This window comes from Pseudorca crassidens, chromosome 14 (genome assembly GCF_039906515.1).
Source record: "Pseudorca crassidens isolate mPseCra1 chromosome 14, mPseCra1.hap1, whole genome shotgun sequence".
NCBI classification, from domain to species: Eukaryota; Metazoa; Chordata; class Mammalia; order Artiodactyla; family Delphinidae; genus Pseudorca; species Pseudorca crassidens.
The window spans coordinates 58409669-58415053 of NC_090309.1; the positions used below are offsets into that span (position 1 = coordinate 58409669).

At 52.9% G+C, this 5385-nt stretch overlaps 1 long non-coding RNA gene across 1 annotated transcript; it reads right to left on the minus strand.

Moving 5' to 3' along the window:
- Nucleotides 1–900: 900 nt before the first annotated feature.
- LOC137205678 (uncharacterized) lies at nucleotides 901–4916 on the minus strand. Its single transcript, XR_010934252.1, has 3 exons — nucleotides 4659–4916; nucleotides 2354–2841; nucleotides 901–2267 (listed from the first exon to the last, which is right to left on the minus strand). It is a non-coding gene; the product is annotated as an uncharacterized lncRNA (long non-coding RNA).
- Nucleotides 4917–5385: the final 469 nt, after the last annotated feature.

A 5385-nucleotide genomic window follows, 5' to 3' on the forward strand; every position in this document is an offset into this window, starting at 1 on the left:
CTGAGGATCAGTAAGGGGCTGCCCAGCTGGTGCATCTGGCCCCAGGGAGAAGTCTTCGTAGGAACCTTGGGCAGGCTCTGGGCTCTGTGTGTGCAGAGAACAGCTGCTTTGGTTTAAATATTAATAATGCAAAATGAAATGTGTGGGGTGCCCAGCACACCAGAGCCCAGCCAGTGTGTGTTGCATCTAATGTCCTCCGCACTCGGGTTTGGAAAAATGTGGTCAGCGAATTTAATATACTTTTTGGCAAAGGGAAGACGACAGCTAACTTCTCTCCGGAGCCTCACTAAAGTGGGTTTTCTCCTTGGAAAGCAGAGTGGTTTCTCCCAGTATGCCAGCAGGCCTGCTGCCCGACTTCTGTCACAGCCCCTCTGCTCTGCCCACCTTGACACTTGCAGGGGGCTCTGGGGGCCACAGAGCCTCCCACTGTGGGGATAGAGAGGTAGTCACACTTGTTCAAGATCCAGTGAGGCCTGGGTGGGGCCGAAGCCCCAATTCCTGCTGGCTTCTCCCTCCAGAATGCTCTCTCCCCATTTCATTCCCCTTCCTGAATCGCCCCCTGCCCTCGCTGCTCATCAGAGGAGCTCAACGTGAGAATGTCAGTGCCACGGGGCTCCTACGGGGCCCCTGAGGTTGACAGCTGATCCAAGTTCTCCAAGGGCCAGATGTCAGCTCCTAAGTGCTTCGTTTCCCTCAACCCCACTGCATTTTAAAATCCTGGGCATTTCTGACACAGCCGCTGTGAAGAGGGGCACCCCCTCCACTGCTGCGCCGCACCGGCTATTGCCAGAGCCTCTCTTCCCCGACATCTCAGGCCCTGGCTTTTCTCTCACCAAATGCCACAGCTCATTGGTCTGCCTCTTTTTTTTAAACCTATGTTCTTTTTTTAAAACAAATTATTTGTTTGCAATATAGTTGAGTTACAATGTTGTGTTAATTTCTGCTGTACAGCAAAGTGATTCAGTTATACATATATATACATTCTTTTTCATATTCTTTTCCATTATGGTTTATTACAAGATATTGAATATAGTTCCCTGTGCTATACAGTAGGACCTTGTTGTTTAGTCCTCTTTTTTTTTTAATTGAGGTGTAATTGACATATAACATTATATTCGATTCAGGTTTACAAGGCAACGATTCGATATTAGTATTCACCGTGGAATGATCACCACGATAAGCCTGGTTACCACCCATCACCACACAAAGTTACACATTCCTGTTTTCTTGTGATGAGAGCTTTTAAGGTATACCCTATGGGCACCTTTCAACTTTGTGCTATCAATTGGCTTCTTGAAAAGTGAATAAACGCAGGGTGACATCATAGTCCCAAAGCTGCGGAGCAAAAAAGTGTCAGGGGCGAACGCTTGTGAGGAGAAGTCGGAGGCCCTGGGTTTGCCCAACAAAGGCACTCTGTGCAGGCGCGGTCGTGGTCACGGCCACTACCGCAGAACTGGAACGAGGCTGGTCAGGCCTTCCCCAGAGTCTGTCTCTGGTTTTACACAACCTGACAATGTTCCCGGTTTGAGGCCTCAGCGAATCATCCAGCAGGGAGAGCCCAGGCAGCTCGCGGCCTGGTTGTGGACCGCTCTGGGGGGCCTCTCGGGCTGCTGGGGAAACGGTCACCCCAGGGCCGCTCAGCGGGGCGAGGAGCGGGCTCCAGGCGGAGGGAAAGAGCCCTGCTGGGGAGAGGGTGGGAGCTGCGATCGCCAGGCTCTGGGGCTCCAGCTGTGCCCCAGGCTCCAGCTCCCCCCATCCACCCCTCTTGGCGTCTGGCCCTTGGGGAAGCTGAGAGAAAGTCTCGCCTGTTCGGGATGCCGCGGGCACGATTGGCCACAGCCATCTCCTTCATGTGTCACCGCTGGCTGTAAGTGCTGTGTTTGGTTTGGCAGAACGGCTATTTAAATAGCAGTGAAATGTGTCACTGGAAAAAAATTAGCTCATGTTTCCTTTACCATTTCTTCATGATTTCCATTGAAAGTGTAACCACGGGTAATAAATTAACAAGATCTGTAAAAGGGACCATAGGAAACCATGGATCCAGAATTCCTATAAACTTCTAACCCGTGATGCTGGATAGCAAGGCTACTTGGGGGAAGGGGGCTTGGGTCATCCATTCTTCAGGTTTCTTTGTGTCTGATTCCTACCCCCTCCCCCGCCAAAATGTGAGAGGAAGCCGGCCACTTCTTTCAGGGGGTCGCTGTGGTTATCAGGGGGAAAGTCTTTGCTTGAAAAACCCACAGCCTTGGGGCATGGCTTTGCTCTTCCTGTTTCATAAAAAAAGCAAGAAAAACAAAATGCAAAAGTTACTTCTCTACCAAAGTATAATCTCCTTCCCCCAACTGTGCCTCACCTGGTCCCAACCACAGTCCAACAGCTGGTTTCTTTTTCTTTAATAAATTTATTTTACTTATTTATTTTTTGGCTGTGTTGGGTCTTCATTGCTGCACACAGGCTTTCTCTAGTTGTGGCGAGTGGGGGCTACTCTTCGTTGTGGTGCGCGGGCTTCTCATTGCGGTGGCTTCTCTTGTTGTGCACGGGCTCTAGGTGCGCAGGCTTCAGTAGTTGTGGTGCGTGGGCTCCGTAGTTGTGGCTCGTGGGCTCTAGAGCGCAGGCTCAGTTGTTGTGGCGCACGGGCTTAGTTGCTCCATGGCATGTGGGATCTTCCCGGACCAGGGCTCGAACCCGTGTCCCCTGCACTGGCAGGCGGATTCTTAACCACTGTGCCACCAGGGAAGCCCTGATAGCTGGTTTCTTGATGTCGTGTGGAAATCAGACCCTTCTCCATGGGTACCGGAGAGCTGGATGTCGAAGTGCAGCTCAGTTTCACAGAGAGGAACACTGAGGTCGATGGAAAATATTTGCCTTCAGCACAAAATTCAATAATTGGTGGATAGATGGGGGAGTTGAGCGTGGCAACTCTCCAGTTGCTGCCATGTCTGACGCACACAGACATACACTCACACCCACATACAATAGTGCTTGTCTGTGCTGGGCCGGGGGCCAAAGGATCACTGTAGGGTCCTGAAAGTCTCCCTGGAGATAGTGGGGGAGCAGAGCTGCTTCCACAGAAGGTGGCCCTGAGGAATGTGTTTGGTTTGACACATAGGGGCTGTGAAGGTGCCAAGGGAGTGCCAGCCATGCTTCACCCAAGGGATGGGAGAGTGGGGGACAGGACTGGGAGGGGTGTGTTAGTGTCATACACAGGGCTGGGGGCTTGGGGGAGAGGATAGGAGGGGGTGTCCGTGCTCCACTCGGGCTAGAAAGTTGGGGACAGCACTGGGGAGTGTGTTCAGTGTTACACCCGGGAACTAAGGGAGTGGGTGGGGGAGGAAGGGAGAATGTGTTGGGGTTACAGCCAGGGCTGAACTGAGGCAGAGGACTGGGGGAGGGTTTTTAGTGTCACGCATAGGGCTGGGGGCTTGGGGGAGCAAGCTGGGGGAGTGTGCTAGTGTGACACACAGGGTGGAGAGGATGGAAGGAATGAAGGGAAACAAGTGGTGACCAATGAATCTCCTTCTGCCTCTGGTCCTCTGTCCCCTGTCCTTCCTCAATTATCCCTTTCATAGGTATCTTTTTTTTGTTATTTTGTGGTACGCGGGCCTCTCACTGTTGTGGTCTCTCCCGTTGCGGAGCACAGGCTCCGGACGCACAGGCTCAGCGGCCATGGCTCACGGGCCCAGCCGCTGCGCAGCATGTGGGATCTTCCCGGACGGGGGCACGAACCCGCGTCTCCTGCATCGGCAGGCGGACTCTCAACCACTGCGCCACCAGGGAAGCCCCATAGGTATCTTAACACCCCTTTATTTGTCTGAAGTGACTGCCCCTTGGTGTCCTGTTAGATAGAACATGGGGTGCGAAGGGGGAGTTTTGTGCCACTTTCTAAGCCCAACTTCTCTTGTATCTTAGCCCCCGGGGTACAGAGGAGGCCATTTCTTCTCCCTTCTCCTGGAAGGCAGTGGTGTAGAAGGTGGAGGCTCAGAAAATCCTTTGCCACAGTGAAATTAAAGAGGGATTTGGCATCAACCCTTCTCCCCACTTGTTTGCATCAGGACCTCTGGACCCCTCTCCCTCCTCCTGCCCCCCCAGTTCCCAGACCTTCCATCCTGTCCACACAGAGGCCATCATCCTTTGCCAGCACCTTTTTCCTAGGGGTGTCTGGCTTTCTTTGCTCATTCCTCTCTGTGAGGCCAAGTAACCAGCTTCTTGATAAGGAGTGTTCCCCCCTCCCCTCCCCGCTCTGGGCCCTGGACTCCAGAAAGCCCTTCCCTTACAGCTTAAGGCAGAGGGTTCTGCCAAGGCACCTGCTATAAGGAAGGAGAAACATCTGCTTGTTTTATTTACATCTCATCCAGATGTTTGGGTGCCATGTAGACACAGCCTGTGGGCCGTCTGAACACTGTGGCTGGAAACTGAGCTTCCCTCTGCTTGGAGCTGGGAGGCCAAGAGGGAGGGCCTTCAGGCTGAGAAGGGACAGGGCTGGGCAGCAGACACAGCCTGGGGATGGGAGGGGGGCGGGAAGGCGGGACATGGAAATGGGGGTGGATCACAGAGTCCTCATAAACAACGGATCTGTTTACAAAGCCACAGGTGTAGGCAGGCACTTGCCAAATCGTGATTTTTAAAAATCGCCCTTTACAGAGTTTCACACCACTTACCAGATGCTGTGGAAGGGCCTACTGTGTGCTCGGCGCGCTCCTCCCAGGCCGCCTGCTGCGCTCCAGCCAGCTGCCCACTCTCCTCTGAGACTATGGCTGTGTAGCACAGGCGAGCAGTGGTCCCGGAGGCTCCGGCCGAGAAGGCCAATTAACAATGCCGGGCAGTGCGCATAAATCACCACGCTCCCCCTTTTCCTGGGCTCAGGGCTGGAAAGTATCAGAACTGTGCAAATACTTGGGATGTTTCTCTTTATTAGTGATAAAATATTGGACGTCAGCGTGCGCCGTTTCATGCATTGCTCCGACAGTTGGAGCCGTAATTGTGATGAATAGAGGTCCAGGGGCAGGGCTGCAGGCGTTTAAGAAGGCTCTGTGGATTGAAAATATTAGGATTGATTAAAGGTCAAATACTTTATACATTTATCAGTGCTGGATACATTCTTTCCGAGGTAGGGGCTGCTGCCCTTCCCCCTGCTGGAAAAGAACTCAATGTGGCTGAATGCTTACCCCCTCCTCTTCCCCTCAGGCCCTGCCACATTTAACCTACGAAACTGACAAAATGAGCAGAGTTTCCTGTCATTCACGGCCTTTTGCTTCTCCTGCCAGGAGGTTAGTTCAGCACAGACATCTGTGTGCAGGCGTCTACCCATCTCTCACTGGAGAGAGTAAAGAGAAAGCTCTCCCCTCGAAAGCTATTCGAGTCTGTGGCTCTGACACCAGCCATCAG